Source organism: Gopherus flavomarginatus, chromosome 7 (genome assembly GCF_025201925.1).
Source record: "Gopherus flavomarginatus isolate rGopFla2 chromosome 7, rGopFla2.mat.asm, whole genome shotgun sequence".
Classification (NCBI taxonomy): Eukaryota; Metazoa; Chordata; order Testudines; family Testudinidae; genus Gopherus; species Gopherus flavomarginatus.
In genome coordinates, this window is record NC_066623.1 from 4,197,599 (window position 1) to 4,224,809 (window position 27,211).

The window sequence follows — 27,211 nt, forward strand, 5'->3', positions numbered from 1 at the left end:
CTCAACACTCATTGCTTTACTGCTAAGTTTCCTCCAGCTGAGACATATCTACCTCTCTATGGTGGAGAGTTATACCCATGTGGCTTCTGGACTCCACAGTCATGCATTTAGAGACAGACTTGAGGTGGCTGGCTTTCCATTCTTTTTGCACCACTACTCTGCTCAGGCTTCCCATACTTGATAAACTGTAAAATCCAGTAGTCCTCTGAACGCCTGCCCATAACTCGTGTGGATTTAAGAGGCGCTACTTTAATGCAGAATGGCAGTGCTGTATGCATTCAGACTTCATTACCATGTGCTACTCATCCAGCTTAAGGAAAAAATAAAAGCAAAAGAGTGAGTGTGTGTGTGTGTGTGTGTGTGTGTGTGTGTGTGTGTGTGTGTGTGTCATTTCCACGCTTCAGCTGCAGGATTAAACAACTTGCTTGGGCCTTCTACACGCAGAGCTAAGAACATACATAATTCAGTGCTGTTAATTTAAAGTTCAGGTTTCCTCCCATTGATTTTCTAAAGTTTTTTTGCTTTGTTTTATTTTCTTGTTTTTACAAGAAGGATCCTGGTCTGAACACAGAGGCCTCTCTCATTCCAGCCCCTTTGGAAAATGGAGGCAGCAATCCTTCTGGGAAATCAAGTTCTTTTACAGAATTTTTAGATTCCCCATTGCTGCTTGTTTCAGAAACTAAAACAGGCTGAGAAACATGCCACCCGTGGCAGGATCTTTGACTGGCACAGCAGCAGGGCCGGCACTTGCATTTAGGCGGCCTAGGCAAATCGCCTAGGGTGCCAGAATTATTGGGGGGTGGCATTCTGCCTGGGGGGGGGGGGCAGGCGGCTCCGGTTGACCTGCCACAGTCATGCCTGCGGAGGGTCTGCTGGCTCCTGCGGCTCCAGTGGAGCTGCCGCAGGCACGACTGTGGCAGCTCCACCGGAGCCGTGGACCAGGGGACCCTCCGCAGGCATGACTGCGGCAGGTCCACCGGAGCCACGGGACCAGCGCACAGGGCAGCGAAATGGCCATGCACCTAGGGTGCTAAAAATACTAACGCCAGTCCTGCACAGCAGGGAAGTGAGAAGAAGGCCGCTAGGTATGAAAGAAGGAGGCTGGTTGGGAGGCAGGACGTGTGTACCTCACACCACACCAAAGTGGAGCTCTGGTGACAGAGTGGGGAGGAAGGACTGGAAAGGGCTTTTGCAGGTATCTCTCAATGGGAAGCTACCACAGAAAAGTCCCACTAGAGAGAATGAAAAATAGCCGGAGTCCTGGCAAGGCTGTAGCACTCTTCATACCTCTCAACTGTACCTCACTGAAAGTCCACGTTGCATTCATTCTAGCGCCGAAGGGGGCAGCATTGTGGTCATCGAACTACACAGACTCTCTGAATCCACAAGTTCCAAGTCAAGCAGACGGACACAGCTCTTCATCCTTCCAAGACAGATCAATTGAGTTTCCTGTGATTCACTGTGTGGGAGCCTTTCAAGTGAGATCTGAGCAAGGGCATGATCCAAAGTTCATCGGAGTGAACCCCCTTTAACTTTGGTGGGCTTTGGATCAAGAGATAACTGAAATCCTGCCAGTTGTGTGTGTAGATGCTATGGAATTAGCCTTGCCTAGTACTGTAGCCAAATTTCCCTCTTGCCCATGGTCAGAATGCCATTGCTGATGTACGTCATGAGCATAGCCACTGATGTCTGACGGAGCTCAGTTGGTCAGGAGCAGTGATACCCGTCATGCACCTTGACCCATGTTCACCTCTCCAATACCTTTCATTGAGCTCTCTTTGCAGGATAATGGAGTAAGCCATCACACGCTATTCGGATGTTGCTGCCTCACAGGAAAATTGGGAATTTAAAACAAATCCATCCATGAGCTTGATTGGCTAACCAAAGACATACAGCATTTCAGTGAGCGTCTGCTAGGAAAAAGCAAAAACTTTCTGCTTTAAGGGAGTGATCGTTATTTGCAGCTAGAAATCTTGCAGCCCTTATGTGTGTAAAACAACCCATTGACGTCAATGTGGGAGTTTTGCTCAAGGGAGACCTGCTAAGGATTTCAGGATTTTTCCCAATTATTGCCTTAGTGTGACTCCAATATACAACAATATGGATCTCCAGCTGCATTAATATTAGTCTGACTCTGGTTTAGAGGAAGCAGGTATGCTGACAACACCATGCCAGCAGGAGACATCTGAGAGTGGCAGAAATGTGTCTGGTTTAGGATGCTAGAATTAGTCCTTTTCTCTGGAAGTACCACAGCATGAGAGCTGCAGAGGGATGAGGCTAAGGAATGAAATGGGTAATGCAGACAAGTGGAAATGCTAATGGTCCTTCACTTCTTCAAGCAGACAGCACCCAATTCCCTGTGCCTATGAAAGGGTGGGATCCGTATGTTTCTGCTGTCCTGAGAACCAGACGCCCCTCCACTGCCTCTGCTGGGAGCACTGAGAAGGACTGGGGTGGGGGCATGGTGACTTGGTCTGTATGTAGATCTACTGGCCACAAACATCAAATGGTGTTGTAATAAAGCCTATAACCTGAGTGTGCAGAAATCTGTACCCTGCCTCCTTGTTGTGGATACTGTGAGGGAGGGTAACTGGACATCTGTGCAATGCCCTTTAACTCAGGCTTTGTGCAAAAGAGTAGCATCTACCCACACTGAGTACATATCTTCATAAGTTACACAACATAATTACAAGTAATTAAAGTGGAGTAAAAAGGCTTATCCAGCCAGTGTGTCCTTGGGACACCTCACAGAAGCAGATACTGACATCCTCAGATCAATTATTTTCTTTTCTTTGAAGACAAAAGATGAAAAGCAGGAGCAGCTGATTTTATTTTTTATCTCCCCGACATTTCCTGCCTTTATATTCGGTTGATAAAGCAGAGGAAAGAACCAGTTCTGGATAAAATGTCAGAGCCTTCAGCTGCTCTACCTCCACATTCCAGTGAGGCAAAGGGCTCATGAGACACGCAGGGAATTAAAGGACAGAGGAGCCAAAAACGATTCATTCAGGACAGAGCAGTGATAGGAGAAGAGCGGAATACGCATTATCTTTCCATTTGAGATGCCCTTTGAATTCCCTCAAGGCTAATCATGCCCCATGTTGGAACCATGCAGTCCACAAGGCATGGGCAAGGTCTAGCTGGTTAGAACCCACCACAAACAAGATACCTACATATCTAATCTCCTTTCACCCTTAATGCCTACATCAGGGTCTTATTTCTTGATCCTTTTTCTGCCCTGTCCCAGATGAATTTGGTTTTGTGATAGAAACAGCAGTTTTTCTAGTTGGCGCAATCTATTTCCCCACAATAGGCTTGTTTTGAAAAAACAGTAATTACCACCATGAGCTTTCTACTCTTATCAAGACAGTCTCTAGTGTTACTGTTATTAGACTAAGTCAGTCACATCACCTTATTGGGCCTTAAATCTCTGCTTTGAAGGCTGGTTGTTAAAACTCAGAAGTGCTTCTGCATAATAGGGAATGACACAAATGGGAGGAATCGGCCCACTCAGAACGTTTTGTTTCTCTTTTCTTTCAATAACTCTAAATTATAGCTATCAAAGCCACTTGGCTTCAGCCTGCAACGACAGCACTGTGGCTGCTAGAAAAATGAAAAAGCCTTACAGCTATCTGTATATTCTGCGATACGCCTTCCACTTTGGCTTGTTTCCACAAGAGGGCAGAGTATAAAGTTTTGTGGTTTGTTTGCTATTATGTATTGAGGGTAGATGACTGTAGAGTAACTATTTGGCTATAAAGTGGTGTCAGCTCATGTATTATTCATCTATATCGGTTCAAAGAATATTGTGATTAAAGGGCTATCCACAAGCGTATATTGCTTGACTGTATGTTATGCTTGTCTACACAGAAATCATGTAGTCCCAGTCTACCCCTGCTGCATCGCTACTCTGTGCCATTGTGTAACTTGGCTCTTTGCATAGTGAACTAAGGTCCAACTGCTGCTCTTAACAGTGAGGTTGCTCAGAATGAGTAAATAATCAGTGAAATACTCACTAGATTTTAGTCTGACCATTTATTTATCTCCCCACCCTTCCACACCCAAGAGCTGTTACAATGTGCAGTAGAATACAAATGAACTGCTGGATTTCATTATGAAAAGCTTCCTTATTTCTCACAGTAAAAATAAATAAGAACAAAATGTCAGCATTCCTATTCTGAATAGGAGAAAAAGCTGCTGTCATGTTGGTAAACTACATAATAAAATACAGGACTATATCAGCCTATTTATGAGTCAGTATGTTTTCTTGTTAGTTACTATGGATTCAATTACTCAACGTGCATTCTAAAATAACATCAGTATTGCAAATAACATTTTTGAAAAATGTGTATTTTCATTCTCATTGTAATGAGCTTCAATAATTGCATAGTGTGCAGACGTGTGTATTTTAAACACACATGGGAGAGAGCTAGATACAGATTTTTGAGAGTGCTCTGGTGGCTGGGCACATGAAATTAGAAGGCCAGATTCTCTGAGTCACTAGGGCTGCTTTGGGCAGGCCCTGCTTGCTACCCTCTTATGCCGGCCCTGGCTTTTATATGCAGAAAACAATTGTTGTGGCACAGGTGGGCCACAGAGTTTTTATCGCACATTGGGGGTGGGGGTTGGAGGGTCAGAAAGAAAAAGTTTGACGAACCACTGGTATGGAGGAATCCTTCAGTTGCATAGAGCTGTTGTAGTAGCTTTTAGCTCTAACCTCCCTCCCATCCCATAGTTCAGGGGTCATAGCTAGAGAAATGGAGCACAGCCATACACTTCACAGCAGAGGTTTGCACACTGTGGGCTGCACCCCCCTAAGGGAGCTTGGGCCAGCCCCACATGACAGGATTCAGGGAGGGAATGCCACCTACGTCCCTGACGGTGGGAACGGAGGGGTAGGTTGGGGGCAGGGGAGGAACAACCAAAAATTGTAACTCATAAAACTTGAAAACCACTGCTTTAGAGCAACCACCAGCATATCAGCCTAGTCAGGAAGCCCTTTCAGGACAGGAATTCGGCAAGATGCATGGAGACACATAGAAGGAAGACTCTATATAATTACCCAAACTGTAACCAGAGTATCATACACAGATACTGTTTCTTATTCTTGGCTGAGGCAGGAATGACGCATCATAATTTCATTCCTTCAGCCCAACCTAGGAGATTTTGCACAAATTTACAAAGGTAGCATCAGATTCCTCTCTTTCTGCCTACAGGGAATTCAATGGTAATACCTCAGCACCCATAGCAGCACCGGCACTGGTGCAATTCCTCTGGCAACTTCTGAGTTCTGCAGGGAGTCCTTTGGCCCATATTTTTCAGCCATGGGTATTTCATTTTGCCATCCAATCTTTCGCTCAGGTTATTGACATTGCAAGTGGGGAGAAAGGATTCAGCCGGTAAATTGTGCTAGAATACAAGGGAAAAAGGTCAGCAGCACACTGAGCGGCTTCTCTGTCTTTCACAGGAGAGAGGAAGAATTAAAATTCTGACACCAGAGTTCAGTACCAAGAGGAGCAGAGTGGCACCATGTGAATGCGCGGCTGGGGAAAATAATCCTGAGAAGAGGGAGAAATGGTACGGCACAAACTTTACTGGTCCTCCTTCTAAGCTTAAAATCCTAACCTTAGAACTGGGGGTTAGTCACAAAATAAAAAAGTTTAAATAGGCTCAAGCAGTTTATAGTCTCTATATATCCATAATCCAAAGTCACAGCACATCTGAAAGGCAGCATGGTCCAGTGAACAGGCCACTAGGCTCAGGACATTCTAGTCACACAGAAGTGGCAGACCTGGGACAAGTTCCTTCAAGTGCCTCTGTTTCCCCTCCTACTCTGTGTTTGTACTGTCTGTGTAGACTGGGGCTAGGGCTGTCTTTACTATATTAGGTGTTTGTACAGCACCTAGCACAAAACGCTTGCAATCTCAGTTGTGGCCTCTAGGTGCTAAAGTAATACAAATAATAATTTTGTAACTTCTACTCAGGAAGAGGGAGGGGCATGAAAGGGCCCAACTAGAACAACCTCCTGCAGAGGTTAACTGGGAGATGTGTATGCCTCCTCCTGGGCACTCACCAGGCTGCTGGGAGGGAACCAACCACTAGTTGCAGTAATGACCACGCTTCCCTTTGTTTTAGCCTATCTAGACTAAAGCAAGCTCAGGCTATTCCCATTTTTACTTCCCAGTCATATCTGTAAGATGTTGACATCTAGAGAGAGTTTCATTTGTTAGCAGATATTTAATTACACCTCTAGGAGTGTTTTGTCCCAGCTGCTACTTTAAGAAACCAAACATTGTTGATTGTTATATGTTATTTGCCAAATGTAAGGTATTTATACCTACAAAGCTAAGAACTGATCATAAACGTTGTGCAGAATTTTTCTTCCTCCCAAAAGCAGTTTTCATAACACGAAAGTTTTCTTGAAAAATGTCCAATTTTATCAGCATTTTGCCCTAGATCAGATTGGCAGCGACCCTGTTGGTGAGGGGGGAAGGGTGTCACCTTCCTCCACATGTGGGTGCGGGTCACTTGCCAGGATCGTCTGGATTTTTCTCATTTAATCATCTCCTCGACATTGCAGGGGCCTTCAGCACGGGTGCTCCTCGGTCCCTCATATTCTCTGCCTGTGGCAAATCAGTCTAGTCTCCTGTAGGCTTCAATGCATTGTTCTAATTTCAGTTGTTGTGCTTAGTGTGTGAGTGCTGGTTGTTGTTGGTGGCCTGTGCTAGACAGGTGGTCAGACTGGATGATCTGGTGGCTCCTTCTGGCCTTAAACTCTATGTCAGCATTTGCAGCTGGGTGTTGTCAGGGAAACAAAACATTTCCACCTGTGTTTGGGTATTTTTTCCTTCAATGAATCGCAGAAGAAATGTGGGAAACAAAACAAAAAATATGGTCATTTTCGGAGCGGAAAAAAAACCATATTTCAATTGGCTGTGATGGAACGTTGTGTTTCTTATTTACAGTGCTGTGCTGGGGGGATGGGAAGGGTAGAACTCTACACCATGCTGGGAGGTCTAATTTTCTACTTTGAGGTATCCTAGATTACTGAGAGCTTCTTTAATTAAACACATGAAGAACAAAATTCATCCCTAGAATAACCCATGTGGCTTCGCTTGAGTAACACCATGGATTAATTTAACCCATCCACTCGACACTGAAGTAGCTATCAACTTGATTAGACATATCTTCACTGTCTGGATATTTATCAAATTATTTCCAGAGTCCTATCTTCTGCCCTGTTCTCAGCATATAGTTAAGGTGTAGATTCTTTGGGGTCAGTGTTCATTTGTTTCAAAGCCCTGGTCATGAAAAAACTTTTCACAGATGTGTAATCTGTGGTCATGAAAAATCTGATGGCACTTTTAACCAGTTATTGATTCATGAGAGGACCTTCCCTGTTATCCAATGACTACTTAGTTTCCTTAAGAGCCTTTGGTGAGGGATTTTGTAAACAGGCTTTCTGAAAATCCAAGAACACTACATCACCTGGATCACCATTATCTACATGGTTGCTGATACCCTTAAAGAATTCTAATAGATTGATGAGGCATGGTTTTCCTTTACAAAAGCCATGTTGACTCTTCCCCAACATAGCATGTTCGTCTATGTGACTGATAATTCTGTTCTTTACCATATTTTTAAACCACTTTGCCTAGATACTGAAGTTAAGCTCACTGGCCTGTAATTGCCAGGATTGCCTCTGGAGCTTTTTTTAAACATTGGTGTTATATTAGCTACCTTCCAGACATCTGGTACAGCTTGCTTGCTGCAAGCTTGAAGTTTCCTTGCTTCGGCAATAGGTCACATACCACAGTTAGTAGCTCTGCAATTTGAGTTCATTCAGAACTCTTGGGTGAATACCATTTGGTCCTGGTGACTTATTACTGTTTAATTTATCAATTTGTACTAAAACCTCTGCTATTTACACATCAGTGTGGGATGGCACTTCAGATCTGTCATCCAAAAAGACTAGGTCTCATGTGGGTATCTTTGCTGAATGCTCCTTTAGCCCCTCTGTAGTCTAGTGGCCCCCCTGCCTGTTTGGCAAGTTTCCTGCTTCTGATGTACTAAAACAAATTGTTAGTTTTTGTGTTTTTAGCAAGTTGCTTCTCAATTCTTTCTTGGCCTGCCTTATTATACTTTTACACTTAACCCGCCAGAGTTTCTGCTCCATCCTATTATTCTCACTAGGTTTTGACTTCTAAAATTTTAAAGGATACTTTTTTGTCTCGAATGATCTTGATTATTCTGGTATTTGGCCATGGTGACATTTTTTGGTCATTTTATTGTCTTTTCTGATTTGGGGTACATTGAGTCTGAGCCTCTGTTATGGTAGTCTTAAATTGCCTGAATGTAGCATGGAGGCTAATAACACTTGTGATAACTTTTCTTTTAGAAGCATAGCTTGTTTTCCATTACCTTTCGCCATATATTGGCTTATGCACCAGCCATTAGGACTCCCTTCTTCTTCTGCTGAAGGATCTTTGGCTTTGAAGGATAAGAAAACACCACAAGACACTAAAGAATCAACACTGCATTTTTGTGCTTCTCTTAGGTAGCGTTGACCTACATACTGTGAACAGAAGGAGAAAAATGCAAATACAGCTCTCCCCTCTGAGTAAAGTGATTCAAGACAACAGAAATCCAAAGGATCTGAAAGGTGAAAGATAATTTATAAGGGCAGATGTAGGAATGTTCCTCCTATTTACCCAGCTGTGAATTTATTAGATGTGCACAGCTGTGTCCGTCTTTCAATGGTTTGAACTGCTGTCCCTACAGCCCACGGACACATTTCTTTGAAAAAAAATTTTTTTGCTTCCCCTGGAGGATTTTTTTAATAATAAGTATTACAATAAAAGGGGGTGGGGGTGGAGAACCTAAATGTCTGTGTATTGGAGGCAGAGTGGAATGATCCTGGCTCAAAAACAGACTCCTTTCCCTAAAATGTTGTTTTTTTCTGCAAAGAAAAAATTCCCTCAACATTCCATCACCTGGTAATTATGCACAAATGCTACAATTAAGTTTCTCAAAGCGGATAAGTGGCAGGTGAAAAAAATTAAACCCACTTAGGCGAGGCAGGTTTAGAAAACGTGTAATGAACTGAAATTGCTTCAGTAAGTCCTTTCTTTTGGTTTGAAAGCCCAGAAATCATAATCGTTTCAGAGCTTTTCCTGCCATTTTTTTCCCCAATGTGTTGCAATTAAGCAGCAATTTGTGTCATCTCTCAAATCAAACAGGTTTTTCACTTGCAATCCCAGTACAAAGTAAAAGGGTGTAGCCAGCACTGTGTATCGGCTTAACTAAGTGGCTCCTTCAGAGATTTACAGTGTCAGGGGTGGCCGGTCAGCTGGAAATGGTAGAAGAGCCAGTAGTATGGTTTTTAACAAGGGGATGTTATAGGTCCCTCTGCAAGAGTGATTGTTGGCATGGACTCAGGTGCCTGTAATCCTTGTAAACCACTTCACGTCCACACACAAAAGTGCTCCTAACATTCCAAAGGCTACGATGCCCATTCCAATTCTAAGCAAGTCTTGCAAACACCTCCACCTGCACCAGATCTAGTCAATTTGTTCTTTCAGCACAGTACCACAATGCTCCTGCCAACAGCTCAGAGTAGTGGCTCTGCCACCTGTCAAAGCACACACCACGCTCCATGCAGGTCTCACAGCAGCCCAGTGAATACTTAGGGTAGGGTGCATCTACACAGCAAATGAAGGTGTGATTGCAGTGCAGGTAGGCATACCCATGCTAGCTTTAATCTAACCGGCACAGGTAACAATAGTGGTGAAGATGATGTGTCACAGGCTTCTGCATGGGCTAGCCACCCCCAGTATGTGCTCGCCAGGAACCCTGGCTATGTACTCAGGTTGCTAGTGTTCACTGCAGTCCAAGCCAGCATGTCTTCGCTACCGCTGTTACCTGTGCTAGTTAGATAAAAGGCAGCAAGGGCACAGGTACCTGCACTACCATTACACCTTCCATTTGCTGTGCAGACATACTCTTTAGATCAGTGGTTCCCAGACTTGTTCCGCCGCTTGTGCGGGGAAAGCCCCTGGCGGGTTGGACCGGTTTATGTACCTGCCGCGTCTGCAGGTTCAGCCAATCGTGGCTCCCACTGGCTGTGGTTCGCCACTCCAGGCCAATGGGAGCTGCTGGATGCGGCGACCAGCACATCTTTCAGCCTGCGCCACTCCCTGCAGCCCCCACTGGCCTGGAGCAGTGAACCGCAGCCAGTGGGAGCCGCGATCAGCCGGACCTGCGGACGCGGCAGGTACACAAACCGGCCCAACCCGCCAGAGGCTTTCCCTGCACAAGCAGCGGAGCAAGTTTGGGAACCACTGCTTTAGATGATGTTGGCTCTGCCAGGTATATGACATCCAAGAGAAACCAAGGTGGCCTACTGTTGGTCTCTGGACAGCAGAGTACTCCTCTGATCCTATTCCCTGCTCTTCCATTAACTCACTGTGTGCCCTTGGGCATGTCACTTAATCTCCCTCAGTTTCCCCATCCATAAAATGGAACTATTAGCTGCCCATCTTTGGGAAGTGCTGTAAGATCTTCGGATGAAAGGTGTCGTATAAACGTGCTAGGCAGTGTTATCATTCATCTGATACACAGGGAGAGGGAGGAAACATATTCAGTAAAATCCCCATCTCTGTTTTAAAAGGACAAAACACTTCCTGTGCTAATGTGTTCATTACAAGATGCACCATAATTTGCTACCCCCATCCTGTGTGCTATTCCAGCATGCAGCTTGTTAACGCTGACAGTGTCGAATTCACCCGTGAACTCTGTCGTAGCTTTCAGCTGGCCTAGCAGAGTAAGATACAATACTTTTCGTTCATGAAGTAAAGGTCCTGACCCTCATTCAGCTGTTGTAAATCACTGTGGCTTCATTGAAGTCAAAGCTCATTTATACTAGCTGAGGATCTGGCCCAAAATACGGATTGATTTAAATATTCTGATTTACAATATAGGGATAAAAGAGGCATAAGTAACTTCTATCACCACAATGTTTACTATTTAAATATTTATGAATTTTAGCAGGATTTTCCAGCTTAGAAACTAAGAAATCATTTAAAGATCATTCTTAAAATGGAAAGCAAGACAGCTTAGGCATCTGAGCTTTTGTGCTAAACTTACAGGGTTTGAGGGAAGAATGGATGGGTTTGTGGCTAACACGCAAAGTGGGGATCCAGACCACCACAATTCTTATCCAAGCTCTGCTACAGACTTGCTGAGTGACCCTTGTGCAAGTTGGGGGTTGCACTTGGTGACCCACAGAGGGGAGCCAGCCCTTGGGATGATTTTGTCTGGCCCCAGGATGCATCTGGCCCCATGGTATTTTGCTTTACAAAATGGCATCTTCTGTGTGGCATGACCTCACACACACTGCACAAAGTGGCATTTTGAAAGCAAAATGGTATGGTGGGCCATGAATGCTCACGAAATTTGGGTTTGGTGTGTGGGGGGGTGAGGGCTCTGGCTGGGAGTACAGGCTCTGGGATAGGGCCCGAAATGAGGAGTTCAGGGTATGAGAGGGGGCAGGTGGTTGGGGTGGAGGGGGGGTGAGGGCTCTGGGGTGCAGGAGGGTGCTCCAGGCTGGGACTGAGGGTTTGAAGGGCAGGACGGGGATCAGGGCTGGAGCAGGTGCAGGTGCAGGCTCCAGGCAGCACTTATTTCAAACAGTTCCTATGCAGAGATGCAGCCAGGTGGCTCTGCGCAATGCCCTGTCCACAGGCGCTGCCCCTGCAGCTCCCATTGGTTGTGGTTCCCAGCCAATGGAAGCTGCAGAGCCGGCACTTGGGCAGGGGCAGCATGTGGAGCCCCCTGGCTGCCCCTATGCCTAGGAGCTGTAGGGGAGACACACCGCTGCTTCCGGGAACCACAGCACATGCTGAGCAGGGCAAACCCCTGGCGGGAGCTTGAGGGCTGGATTGAAAGGTCTGATGGGCCGATGTGGCCCCTGGGCCATAGTTTGCGCACCCCTGCTCTAGAATAATGGCTGTGCCCGAGGACCCTGGAAAAGTGCTTATTCTTGACAAAAGGGAGGCCCAAGGCAAAGCACAGAGCTTTAAACCATTAGATATTGTCTCAAGCCCTGCTGCTCTAAGGAGAGAGAACTGTACCTAGACCAGAGGTGCTGAAACAATTTGTAGTGTGGGGGTGCTGAAAGCCATTAGACAAAACCATGAACCCTGTAAATGATGGAAACCACTTCAAGCCAGGGGGTGCTGCTGCACCCCCAGCACCCCTAGTTCCAGCACCTATGACCCAGACTCTCAGATTAAAGTTTGTAAACTATGGCTGGGGTTTGCCTAACTCCATTAGGCTGTTCAAAAATTCCAGCACTATACGCTTGTTTCTTGGTTTTAAAAGGAAAAAGAAAGCAGCAGTTGATTAGCTAAGATGTCAGTTCTCACTTCACTCCCTGTTATCCTGAGTCATTTAACATAACACACTAATGCTGTTAAAAACACCTTTTAATTATCTCTCAAGCACTTTTATTAAGAGATTCAGCCAAAGCTCTTAGCGCCTCAATATTTCGCTTTCCAATAGTCCGTGCTCTGCAAACCTTTTCTTCTGCTCCTTGTATCCCTACGCTCTTTCCCTCTCTCTCCCTCAACATCCTTCTCATGCACTCACTCTCTGGAAACTCTCTATTCCTACAGGACCAGCTTGTGGCAATACTCCCAGATGCTAAAATCAACTGTACCTCTCAGGGAGCTGCTTCACTGCCTGACAGCATCTGGGAATGTTAACTCTGCTCTATAAATGGTTAAATTCAACTTGCTTATAAAGATTCAGTTCATTATGACAAATGGTAACACTTGTCCTGTTTGTGTTGGCACGGCTAGTTGATTGATATACAATGTTATATTCAATCAGGGTTTTTGTGTCTTTTGTATAAAATATTAAGTATTTAAAAGTCTTATATTTATAAAAGTTAATTAGTTTAGAACAGCATGCTAGACCCTCTGCTTATAAAAGTTTTAAAGTAAACTAAGGAGGATACATATTTGATGTGCACTATTGTAACCCAATAAAAAGAGATTTGTTAAAGAGCTGTACAAATGTTATGTTTGTTTTTTAAAGGCTATCATTAGTATTGTAAAATGAAGTTATGCCTCTTCAGTTGGCTGACACAAAAACAACCAGAATCTGAAAGAAATAAAGGACTTTAAGGGATTGTAAAAAATAATAATCTTCTTAAATTGACCCATTCCAGAAAACGACCCACGCCATAAACCATTTTCTTAAAGCCTATAAAATATTCCTGCAGTACGAGCTGTAAATAGGTTAGTAGGCAGTTGAGACCTCAAAAATGTAATGCACTCTGTCTCAGTTGGATGTATGGCTTCCGCTGTTAAAAAGGAAAATAATACCTGCCCTCAAGAACAAAATACTGCTAATTTGTTTATTCGTTGTATTAAATCTAGAACGGCACTGTGAGGTAAAAGGTAAGACATAATCTCGGGGAGGGGACGTTTTTGCTCTGTGGGGTAGTTTCTGTAACAACTTTACAGGAGCTGGATATGTTGGCGAAATCTTAACCAAACAGCATTGGAAAAATTAACTGGATAATGTGGTGATCTATTTGATGGCAATTTTTCCTTTATTTCATGTTGAAAATCTCTGTTTTTTCCGAGAGGGCTTAGATTTGGAAATAGATAACAGCAGCCCCATAAGAACCAGGCACTCACCAGACTAGTTCGCAGGGGACTGTAGAATTCAAATAAATACATTTTTAATGGAGGGAGAGCCCAGCGGAGAACTGTACCTGGGATTGCTTACTGAACTATCGGGATGGGTCACAGAATACTGTTTGCATAGGAAACTCACTCGAGGGGATTGGACAATGGCACATGCATGTTAATGCTAGCTTATTTGCAGCTTTGTTATGGAGGAAGGCTGGGGAAAGGGAAGATGAACTAAGATACAGAATCTTCATACCTGAAAAGTCTCTGTATTAAGCAGAGATTGGAACACAGTATTTTGGTGTCAAATCCTGGGGCAGCCTCAAGAAATGGTTGCATTTACAGAGAGAAAATCTCTTCAGTCTCTTGAATCAGAAAATCCACTGCTCTGTGTTATCCTCTGACTTTGAGCATGTTCCAAGTTTCAGTTGGAGTTGGCGATAGGGAATGGATTAAGTGCAGCTTGGCTTTTATACTTAAACCTTGGGCATTAATTGATTAGCATATCAAGATTTTCCTGTTGAAGTACTTGCTATTCAAACTGCTGATAAACTACAATTTTAAGCTGTTGATAACAAGTACGTGTTCACATTAAAAAAAAAAAGGGAGGTTTGGTCTTGAAGGGGAGTGAGGAATCCAGCAAAAGGGCCAGAATCAGATGAGTCAAATAGACTGGGAAATAATTTGCCATCTGGCGAGAAGAAAATGGGGTATTACCATCTTAAAAACATTGTATCAGAAGGTCTATTTGTGAACTATCACAGAAGTGGCATATGCTGAGCACCAATACCTGCACATACTTCCCTCAGATCCATACTGCATACAATGGAAACCCTCAAACATTCAACTGAAGGTACATCACAGAAAATATCCTTCATGCAATTATCACTTTTTACAGGGGGATTCAGGGGGTTGCATATTTAGGATCAATTCCTGAGAGCTGCTGAGCTCCAGCTGATGTCAACACCTCTGGATTTGATTCACAGAGGTAAAAAACTAAATTAAGACCCATCAATGCAAGGTCTAAGGGTAGTTGTGTGTGTATTTCCCTCATATTGGCCCTGTCACCATTCATAGGTTGCAGCAGCACTGATTCTTATGTCTTTTGCTTGCAGGTTGTGCGTGGGTGACGTTACCTACTGCTAAACTAAATAATTACAGTAAGGTGAAACTGATTCTCTGTAAGAGAAGAGCATGGTCTGGCGGATAGGGGGCTAGCCTGAAACTCAGGAAGTCTCTTTCTATTCCTGGCTCTACCAATGACTTTCTGTGTGACCTGAGGCAAGTCACTTTGCTTCTTTGTGACTCTGTTTCCCAGTTGTCCATCTTCATTGTTTGGACTGCAAGCTCTCTGGGCAGTCTCTCTTGCTAAGTGCCTATATCGTACCTAGCACCGATTTCAGATGAGGATTATAGGAATTACTGTAATCAACAGGACAACAGAAACAGTGGCTGACAGGAGTGAATCACTGAAGAAAATAGCATGAGAATCAAATTCAGCTTCAGCAACCACAGAGCCAAACACCAAGCTGAACATGGCTAGAAAGGAGTCCACACGTATAAGAACACATAACCTCTTACAGTTGAATGCCCCAAACTAAATTAATCTTTGCCTTCAACTGATTCCCTACATTCATGGCCTTCACAATATTTCAGTGATTCCTATTTCTCAATATCACTGAAGAAGATGTAATTACACCCTAAAACAGGTATGATAAAGAACATCTCATATTTATCCATAAACAATTACATTGCACTCTGCACAGTACATCCTAAATGAATTAGGATCATTTAGCCTCTTTTCTTCAATAGACATTGATGCCCTTAATGTTTACATGAGTGCCCAGTATATATCCTACTGAGACAGAATAACATGGCAGAACGGCATAAAAACCTCATACATGGTATTTTAGAGAGTCAAACTTCTGTCTCCCAAGACTTCAGTTGAAGTAGCTTACATTGCCAATACCAGTTCTCACAGCTTTGTCTTTAACTTGTGTTTTTCTTGGAGTTAATGCTAGATGCCAGTCCTGTTGGTTTGAATTACTTGTATTTACAATATACTTACACAGTATATACAACATAAATGCAATCAGCAACCTAGACACATCAGGGTTTTCAAAATTTTCAAAAGCACCTAAGTCCCATTTTCAAAAGTGACAGGCACTTAGACTATTGAGTCTCATTGTAAGTCAACATGTAATTGGGCAAGAGTCATCACCTAGGTGCCTCCTGCTGGCTGTGCTGGAAACTAACTCTTGGTTGCCAGTGCAGATTCCTCTAGTGGTGTCTTACCGTCATTACTTCTGCTCCACCTTTAAGACCCACATCGTTTCCCAGACCTTGGCGTCCTCTTCTATGCACCACTCCGCTTTCTCTCCCCTTCCAGGGGAACCGGGTGTCTCTAGTTCATCCACTTGCCATTGTGGCCTACTGCAGCCTTCAGTCTAGCCCTTCACCTTAAGGGACAACCTTCAGTCCAAATACTGGCAAGTGGGGGGAAAAGGGAGGGTATCCCATAGCCAGCAGCCACATGCTGCCACTTCTCCAACTCCCACAGCCTATTTCCCTGGGTCACTTCCCCAGAGTCCTAGCACCTTCCTGGCCCTTTGTATCAGGGGCCTCAATTTGGCAGTTCCCAGGCTGGAACTCCCTATTGCTCCCCTGAGCCTACTCAGCATTGCTTTAAGGCACTCCTCTGAAGCAGCTAGTCCTTCTCCCTTGCACTCCATGGCAAGACTACCCCTGCTCTGTTGAATAGCCCTTCTTATATGGCCCTCCCTGGCCCTGATTGGTTGCTCCAACAAGCCTGCTCCTGATTGGCTCTCTACAAGCTCTCCTCCAATTGGTTGGGTTTTGTACAGCCTCCCTGAGGGCTGCTTTAACCCTCCTGTCTACCTGTGTGGGGTAGCTGCCTCACCACACAACAGAACTTGGGAGTTCAGCTCAGACTACCACCTAACCAGCACACCACACTGCCTAACCCAAATGACAAATATGGCAGAACAAATGAGGTGAAAAACACATCCTACTTCTTGGTTCCTCAGTCTGAGATGATCTGTTTCTCCCTCCAGTTCTGCTTGTGTAGCCATGCCCCTCACATCAAAGCCCATGAGAAGAAGTATAGATAAATCCAACCTTTCTAAAAATACAGCAGGCTCAGCCAATGTCATCTGTTGACCTCTGCACCTTGGAATTTGACACTTTTGCAGCAGGTAGTTCCCCTTTTTCATAGTGGGTTTCTTTTATATTAAATTGTTTTTCTGAAGATGAAAGTCTCTCCCCATTCCCCCCAGCTCCCCTTCTTTTTAATTTAATTTTCCAGTACACCAGTCTTCCCTTCCCTTGGACTTTTATAAAGCACAAAATCATCTGCATGAAAATACTTTTGTCATTTAGCTGGAAAATTGTTTACCATTGTGCCTGAGAATGAAAGTGGTTTCTTACTCTCAAAGTGCAGGCAAACAGTACCCCTGAGTTTCTCGTTGTCACATCTGAACATATGCCATTTTTAATCAAACTGCTTCCCCGTTTATTAATCTAAACTGCCAAACCAATTTAAGGATTGAGGGGTGGCAGGGAAACCCAAACAACAAGTTTACCGACTTGTCTAATAAAATTTCAAGAGCCACTAAATCAAAAGGTCTCTGGGAAATCAATCAGGCCCCCGCTGGGAAGCTGACCTTTACCCATTGCCTCCAAAATATTATTGGTGATGGTTTTTAATAGTGGAGATTTCTGCTGACTGGTTAGGCTGGAACCTTGATCAACAAGGAGTCATACACTGTATTTGTACATTGGTAGAATGGCTGTCTGAGCACAAACAGCAACTCTTTAAAGATGAAGGTTGTTCCTCTTAGACCTCACGCCAGAGTATTATTTCTTAATGTGTGTCTCACCAGTCCCTTTTAAGCAGCACTGTTGTTTAGTCACCCTTCTGAATCATCTCAAGCTTGTGCAATTGTACTTGCAGTAGAAGGCATACCTCGGGGTTGATTTGCAGAGGTACTGAGCATCCACCGTTCCAGGAGACGCTGCTAGGAGCTGCAGGTGCCCAGCATTTCTTATAAACCAGATGCATAATGGGCCAGATTCTTCTCTCAGATACTAATGTGCAGCTCCTGCTGGCTTCAATGACAACTATGTATTTGCATCTAAGATCAGGGACATGAGCTTACAGACTATCCAAGAGATGTTTGGTTGAAACGGATAGCCTTATGTTCCTTTATAAAGCTTCAGGTGGGGCCATATTCTCTAGAGCTGGAGGGGAAGAGGGATGGGAGAAGGGAGTTTTTACAGCCCTAAAGTTCTGATTGAGCTTCATTCTCAATCTCCAACAGGTTCCTGGGATGATCTGTGATGTTATCAGATCAGGCATTAACAGCAGTGAGGTGCTCATTAAAAGCACTGGGCCCCATGCTCGAATCCACAGAAGAGAACAGTGTGCTGCATCACATCAGCATGTATTTAGTTTTACAGCAATATCAAACCAAGGCCTGTGCAATGGTGTTTTTCAGCAGAATGAACTGAAATGTTTAATCAAGTTAATGCCTAGATCTGTGTTCTGAGTTCACCTTCTCTTAAGCACCATGAAGTCAACTGATCTAGACTATTTTGCACTCTGTTAATCAATATGCCACATACATACATACAACAGAGAGAGAGAGAGAGGAGCAGGCTGCAGAAAAGCAGCCAAGGAAACTGAATAGCTACCTGTGTTGCTGAGGGAAATGATATTCAGGGACACAGAATAGATGATCATGGCACTCCTGGGCATTCCTTGCTGTGATGTGTGGGGAGCTATTCCAGCCCGGAATCCCCAGAGAATGAGGCATTAGCATGATCAACACAGGCCTGATTGCGTTTCACTGTTCATGAGCAATAAGAGGTTACAATGATTAACAAGGACACCGGAGCTGCTCAGAGGGCAAACTTACAGCCTTGGACAGTGAGAAATTATTGTGATTAGCTATTCAGAGTGATTAAAAGTGCACATGGTAAATTGAGACCCATGGACAGAGAAAAACAATGATTAAGTGGGCCACGTCCAGAGTTTCTGCAGGGGGGAAGAACGCTTCATGAGCAATGAGATGGTTGTTAACATGGCTACAGCAATAGTTATTAACCTGGTTGCATCAACATTGTTCACAACATGAACTTAGCTTCATGGGGAGAGAGAGGAAATGATTAACAAAGGATCTTAGCACTGCTCGCAGGATGAATTCAGCTCCCTGGGCTGAGCCCAGGATTAATGCAGACACATCAGCACTGACTGCAGTGTGACCAGATTCACAGGAAGGAGACTCAGGTTAACATGGCCTTGTCAAAATCAACATGCCAAAAGACCCCTCTTTTCTGGGGTTCAGGAGATGGTTATAACGCCCGGAATTCAAGGTTAATTTAAACCCGCTCATAGCTGGATATTGTAAAAGATTGGACAGAAATACTGTTCAGCTCTGCTGCCAGTGGGAAAGTTTCCCAGTTACAATAATTAAGGATTCTGAGAGGGCAGAAAATGATACACCAAGCTGAACCTGAGCTGAAAAACCTAGCTCTGAATTCTTTCAACAGCAAGGGATGTTCAGGGACAGCGCTCGTTATACAAAATGCACACTCAAAGGGAAAGGCCACTCTGGGTCACTGTGGCAGCCCGCCCTAGAAGTCATTCACCAGTCTCTCACCCTGGCCCTCTTGGCGGGCAGAGTACCACACAGTCTATAGCCATGGCTTCTTGGCTGGGCAGACGATAATTAACAGTCTCCAGGTGCTGGCCCTCTGGGCGGGGCAGCTCACCAAGCAGTCTTTAACTTCTGCTGAGGCTGGACCAAACAGCAATTACAGTCTAGGGCTCTGGTCCTCTGGGCAGGGCAGAGCAGGGAGCAGTCTTTAGCCCAAGCCATCAGGCTGGAGCGAATAGCACCATAGTCAGGGCCCACAAACCTCCTGGCTGTAGGTAAGCCACAAACAAGGCACTTTCTGGCCTAGGGGCGAGTAGCCCACTACCCTAGGAGTGGGATTGATAGCAGGTGGTAAGGGGACCCAAGCCCACCCTACTCCAATGGGTCCCAGTTCAAGGTCCTTACACGGCAGATGGTTACGCCACTGGGTCAGCGGTGATCCCACTGAAATACGCTGACTTGCTTTCCACCAGAAAAACTAGACTAATGTCTGGCTTGTCTGGGCTACTTTCTACCCCAGTCTGGGTGTAGAGCTCTGTAGTCCAAGGGTCCTCCGTCTCCTCAGGATACATGGCTGGTGATAGTCCTGGCAACTCCTCTCCCCGTTGGTCTCTTCGGGGTGCAAGGTGCCGCACAGCGCAGTTTCAGCTCCAGTTTTTGCCTCCTTCCCTGGTTCCCATCTAACTGAGCATTTTACACCTCTGGTCCTGCACCTGTGCTTCCAGTGTGGGGGATGGGGTTGGGTTGGCTCCGCCCACCAGGAGGCATGGTTCCTCCCCATCAGGTTTGGAGGGAGCCCACTCTGCCTCACTACAGCCTAGATTACAGTTTTTGCTCATTTTACCTCACTAGCTGCTTACCACTTAACTTCAGTTAGCCAGTAGATTTGTAGAGGCTGGTCTGGACACTCTATCAATGTGTGTTATACAACACAAGCCACTTCTACTTTATTGTAGGCTGGACGTGGAGTTTCTAGACTAGCATTTACAAATGGGTTAGTTAACTTGAGAGAACTGGCAGTCAAATCAAGTTAAAACAGGAGGAAAATCTCTAGTTTAGACACACCCATGCCAACTTATCCACAATGGGCTGTGATTGATCACACAGTGAGGTTCAGGGGTTATGTCATCTGTCTAATTGTCCTGTGACAAATACATCAATTGCTTACACAGAAAAACAACATTAGAAAAGTATTTGATTTTTGCCTGTCTCTACTGCAAGAAACACCTTGTCCTTTTTGAAAAAAATGTTAATCACACTGGGTGAGCTTTTCAACAGCTCAGCGGATAGTTAGGTGTTTAACTCCTGTTGTAAATCGAGGGTTTATATGTTAAGGAAGGTGACAAGCCATGGGTAAGGGTAGTAACCTATATGCATCAGAATAACTAGGCCTATGAAAGACCAATGTGAATCAATGCATACCTCAAAAAGGTGAGCATTGGGAGCAACATAAAAACAAGACAAATGATGTACTGGACCGATGACCCTGCAAGATAGAAGAAATCCTATTTCCACAGGAGGTCCAGCCACAAAAGCTTTCCTTTACAGGACCTAACCCTGATCTGTGCAACAGACATACTGGCACAGGGTCTGAATGTTGTTCACACATGTAATGGGGATAGAGTCTGTTTTTCTCTCTGGGATTGCAGTACACTTCCTTTAAAGATGAGCCCCAAATCCATAGCTTTGATGCTCACGTGTGCTCACGCTGGGGGGGATGCACTCTGAGTGAGCTGGAATGGTATGAAACATGAAGTTAAAATGAATCCTCATTAGCAAGAGATCTGTTCCAGCCACGTTGTTACTTAACCTGAGTTTTCTGGACAATGACCTTTGCCCCACTGTAACTTTTTGTAAATCTACCATTTCAGTATTTAGCTGATTGCGTACTAAACTATTCCCTTAACTCTAGGAACACAGCACAGATGAAGTTTCTTAGGAGAACTAGTTATGAATGTATAGCAATGATCTATGAGGTGGAAAACAAATGCATGGGTCTATCCCGAGACCAGGAAGTGGCTAGGAAAGCGAAGTCAGCAGGAGAATTGAAATGCTAGGAAAACCAGTCTCCTCCGGACTGTGTACACAGAATTGCATTGTAACAACAGCTAGCTAATTATTTCTCACTGCATATCAGCAAAGGCTGACCTGATTAAAATGATAAATCAGGCAACACCTCAATTTTTATGCTGCAAGAGTCCAGGCCTCTGTTTACATGTTAAAAGATATGCTAGGTAATCAAAAATATTTGCTAGCAAAGAAAATTGATTGTAAACTGACAGAAGCAAACATTGCACTCCAACTTTTTTTAAAAAATCTTCTTTATTTACATTTGCCATTAGAAACTGGGAGCACATTCCAAGCCAGCTGTGATTTCCTTCTTTACTATTTAAAGATAAAATTACTGCATCATCCCGTATCCAAGCCCTTGCTTTCACTTGGCGGGGGAAGCATGAAAAGTGCTGTCTGGATGTAAAATTACATAACTTTTATGGGTTCCAGCATGTATTTTCTGGCTCTGCTTCCCCTATGCTATGCAATATCTGATTAATGTCACTGGGCAGCACCGCTTAGAGTATTGATGTTGAAACATTAAAGATATTTCATCAATACCAAGGTTGGAGGGAGGTCACTTATAAGAGCATTTATCTTGGCCATCATAAAAATCTCCAAGGGTCCTAGTATTGATGCAGCAATTCCCATAATGTCATTAAAAGAATGGCCCCTTTCTTCCCTATTAGAATGTTATTGCTAAGCAGTTTGTAAGGGACACGATCAAGTCAGTGGATTCCAGCACCTGACAGGCACTCTTGTCCTGGGGAACATATGCTGCTTTCTGTCGGTTTTCCTATGTGAGGAAAAACGTTTGTTAACCAAGCCAATCAGGTCTTTCTCCCTTAAGAGCAACAGGACTCTACAAAGATATTTCCAACAGCAGCATGTTCAAATGCCCTGCCCCAGTTAGACTGTACAAAGAACCTGCAAACGTCTTGTGTCCCTTGTCGAATTAGCATAATGTGAGGACAAGAAAAAGCAAGGGTTTGGGTTTTCTTTCTCCTTTTTTTTCATTTTGCTCTTACGCTCCAACTGTCAAAGTTAAGCCTTCTGGGAAAGGGCCAGAGCCAGAGTTTACATCATCATCTGAGCAGCAGCCTGCAGCCCTGTGGCAAAACATGAAAGTGTCTCTCATGGGGAAGTAACGCAATTGCCTTTAACAGCTGCGGCACAGCGCACAAAGGAGCTGTTACCTGTTACCTCCAGATGCCAGTTGCTGGCTGACCACATATCGAGCACTAGTATTTCAACACTGCTTCTACAGCCCCTCGCCCCGGGCGGTGAGTTCTGGGAAGGACACCGCAACAGCTCATGAAATGCTATTTGCTAGAGCTGAGCCCACCCAGCCCCATCTCTTTTCCTCTCATATAACCACACTGGTGAAATCCTGGCTCCACTGAAGTAAAAAACAAAACAAAAACCAGAACACATTGATTTTAATGGGCCAGGATTTCACCCACTATGGTGAAACTCCGGGCCAGGGTACATGGGCCTGCCCACACAGGAGGCAAACTAGCAGTTTCCTACGCCTACCCCACTGGCCCAGTTTGCAATTATACCCCAAAACAGATGCATGCAAAGCAATACTTCAGGCAGCAGGTGCACACACACCGCATCTGTCTGGCCATAAGCGAACAAGAGGTGCTTCTGTATTTGGTTGATGCTACAAGTAACAGTAACAAAGACAGATGGGTTGAGCCAGTAGCATATACCTAGTCCCAAAAAGAGTGTTTGCTTCCTAAACTTGGCTGTGTTATCCCTATTAAAAAGTGACAAAGCTCACCCTGTAATGAAACGCACCACTTAGTGCATCAGCTGTCCCCTCTGTGCACTACCTCTAAGATAACATTGTTCCACGTAGGGAATTTTGAACTGAGTAATAAAATCCCCTCAAAATGGAGGGGTGAAGAGAAAGGAGGTGGTGTGATAATTGGGCCTACGAGTCTATCCTGACTGTGGGCTCAACTATGAAAAGGGAGGGAAAGTTCAAAAGGCATCACAATAACCTGTAACAATAAATGTTGATGGTGCAAAAGCAAGACAAAGACTGAATTCGTCCAAATAAACAGGCCTCCTGATATGACTCGAGGACCGTGTTAAGATCACGCTGAGTAAACAAGAGTGGAATTGGAAATCAATGAATCAAAATTGGTGTGTTGGAAACTAGGCCTAACAGGTGGACAAAATAATGAGAGGATGGGCTGTTCCATCCAACACTCCCTTCCGCAGTCCTCAAAAAGAGACTTTGGGGGAAAAATGAATGGACTGTGATTCTGGCTGGCTAAAAGACAAAAGAAGAGGAAGGAGTGAGCTTCACCATCACGGCTGCCCACCATCTCCTGGGCCCACAGTCCTCCTTCGTCCCGATCCCGAGAGATGTCCTGACCAGATTGATCAGAGAGAGAGAGTCAGATGACATTGCCAGCAGCTCTAGCCGAATCCCAAACACCATCTGGGTTGTGAGGTTTCATCTCCTCCTCCATATGTTCTTTTTCTTTTCTTACCTTGTTTCTTCTCTTTCCTCTCTCCCTCTTTTTTCCTTCTGTCTAATAAGCATCTGGCATATCTGGCCAAGGCTGCATATTTTGCAACACTGCTGTGAGCCTGTGACCAGAGAGGGCAACTAAATGCCATACTTTAGACCTCTCATTGCTGATACAAGTTTGCCAGGTCTTGGAGTGACCGATAAGGCCACGTGCCGGGTCTGTGATTTTCCAGCAATGAGGTTGCAAGCAAAAACTAATGTCAGAGACTGAAGCTGCATTCTCTCTTCACTGGTCGTTTCTCTCCCCCTTCTGTGTGTGTTTGTCTTGGTTTGTTTTCTAGGAAATGGGATTGGACTTTAAGAGCAGCAGCAACAACCCAACTAACTTTTCTTTTCCTGAGAAAGGACAGTTATTACCATCTTTAATACCACCTAAAACTTTGTCAAACAGGGTGTTTTTCCTTCTAAAAACTCTCCAGCTAAAGAGCAAGGGAACAAGGGATGTTGTTAAAATGAAAGCCTTATTCAAAGCATTTGAAATGTAGAGTATTAACTTTTTCATATCCTTAATAAAAGCTTGAAAAGATTTTTAATCATGCGTTTTCTGTGGTACTAAGCAGGCTGAGGTCTCTGTATACCAAACCTCATTTAACAGTGTTTAAAAATAATACAACAGAGGGCAGGGTCTACTTATTTTAGCCACAGGCCACTAGATTTAGCACGGCCACTAGATTTAGGATAGAAAGGGACCTGCCAGGATCTAGATGAAGAAATTCCAATTGAGGAATGCAGTCATTTAATTGTAAAATACATGCATTGCCATAGGTGCAAATGCAAATGCTAACAGAGCAACGGAATACTTTAAACCAAAGATTAAATCCAAACAAAAGTTTTCACCAATACAATTATTCACTGACGTTGTCAAAACAAACACAATCATTGCGCAATCTTAACGCAGTCTGTGTCCCCAGAAAGTAATTTTTTTAATTCGCTAAACCTACTTATCTGTCACAGCTCCTTAAACTGCCCCTCTTTGAGAGAGCCAAACTTTAGCTGCTCCGATTCTTCTGATTATGTTACATACATACATACAAACAAACAATCAGGGAACAGATCAATTGCAACTAACCAACATAGCTTGAATTTTGAGTATCCAGCATTGATTACTCACATATTCTTTGTAGTCAACCCATGAAACCAAGCCAAGAAATTGAATCTAGCACATTCTAGTAACAACATAAGTTTAAAAAACTCTAATCTGTTCAGGAACATTTTGTGAGCAGAAAAAAAAAGACTAAATTTATCAGTTATTCAATGTGAATTAGTCACTCAGTAATGGTTAATTAAGAAACACTTTTAAAACATTAATCATGATTCTGTTTTTTATCCCCTAACATCGAGGTAAATTTGAAACCAGATGGTAAATTTTCTGGGGCAGGTGGTCCCCTTTGTCATTTGGGCTCTACTCCATGTTTGGGATCTCTGGGCACTACCCTAATATAAATAAGCAACACCAATAATTTGTGTAGCTAAATGTAGCAGAACCAAACTTCTGGCTGTTATAATGAAAATGGCCGCTGAGTATAAAGCATCTAATGAGTCAAACCCCATTGATTATCTCTCTTTCCTAAATCTATTCCACAGTAGTCTCTGAAATGTCTGCTCATTACCTTCAAAAATCAGAATTAACTGGGGCCTTCTGCTTAACGTGAAAATACATCAAGAAATTCTCATGACTGAGGATAATTTTGTCTGCCACATAATTAGAATTTTCAGGCCTGGTTTTCAGATATTCCAGCATTCAAAAACATATGCATAAAAGAGTTAAGGTGAGGCCATTTGCAAAGCCTGGCTTGCAGCTTGCCTTCATTGTCTGCTCCCACACTTCCCACTACGTTTCTCATGCTTTCTGTCTGTCTGTCCTGGCTCGGAGAACTGTGTTGTACCATTTCCGTCAGTGTTCACCATCAAAAGGAAAATAAATTCTTTCAGTGAGATATTCTAAAAATAAGATTCACGGCAGGCTGAATGGGTCCCATGGTTACTGTAAAGACCTGACTGATTTTCATCTTTAGCAGGGAGCTGTCAGTCTTCATAGAGCTGGCTTTAAAACTCAACACAGTGTTTTTTCCTCGTGCCACAAAGAAGCAGAGCTGCATTGCTCAGCCCCTCACCCTTTTTGGACCATAATTCAAGAGTCCCCTTTCACTCCACTATAAATAGAACAAGAGCTTTTCCAAATTAGATACATATCTGGAGCTGTGTATGAGACCAAAGTCTTGATATCAAGATGGGACATCTTTCCCAAAGATATGCTCCATCTCAACCAGAAATTATGGGGTTGATGCAGGCACAGCTGGGTGAAATTCTCTGATCTGTGTAATTCAGGTCAGACTAGATGCTCATTAGGGTCCCTTCTGGTCATAAAATATAGGAAATGATAAAGAAGAGTATTTCCTAATACCCTTGCAAACTTGGCCTGTGATTTCAACAGACCTGATCAGCAAGTTGACCTGGGCATAGTCCAGGTTTGGATTGGGTAGAAGACCCATCAAAAAAAAACCCCCCCAAAAAACCCCATTTGCTTTAGGAATTGGTGGTGTTGATTCACTATGTCGTATGCCATTTTTGTTGAGTGGCTGCTGAATACAGCGAAGAGAATACAGCAAATAGTTTATTCAACAAATGTTGCCTTTTTTTCTTGATGTACATAAATTGTTTATGGTGGAAGGCTCAGATGTATTTATTGTTCAGAATTATTCACGTCATCAGCAAATAATTATTGGTTGGAAGATTATTTGAATTATGAATGTTGCAATCGAGCATAAAAGCACGTTTGATTCTGATTTGTGACAGTGTGTGATTTCATGCCACGGATGACGTGTATATTTTATTGTAAAATTCACAACAACAGTGCAAGTTGGGACTATACTTTTCAGACTTCGATTTTGGTGAATATTTTAGATAAATATTCGCGTTTGGAAAGTACTTATGCAAGTAATTCTCGAGCAAGGAAATGTGTGCAGAAAGCAAGCATAAAAGGGTCATGAATACAGCTGAATCAAAATTCACTGTGGAATTGAAACAAATGTTAACAGAACTCCTTTTCCTATCCTGTGCTCAGCTCTAGCAATGAACCAAAGCCCTGGGTATGGTTAGCGATACCCTGGATGTTTACTGGCTGGCACCATGGCAGATTTACATGTTGCTGTGCTAGTCTATGCAATAGCCCTAGCATGGTGTCAGGGAGCACTGTGCAGATAGAGTTGCTGCCTTTTACATAATGTCAGTTC

General features: G+C 43.8%; 1 protein-coding gene across 1 annotated transcript in view; it reads right to left on the reverse strand.

Moving 5' to 3' along the window:
• Positions 1-27,211, reverse strand: part of SGCD (sarcoglycan delta) — a 665,508-nt gene that overhangs the window by 569,665 nt on the left and 68,632 nt on the right. The gene's annotated exons all lie outside the window — the stretch shown is intronic.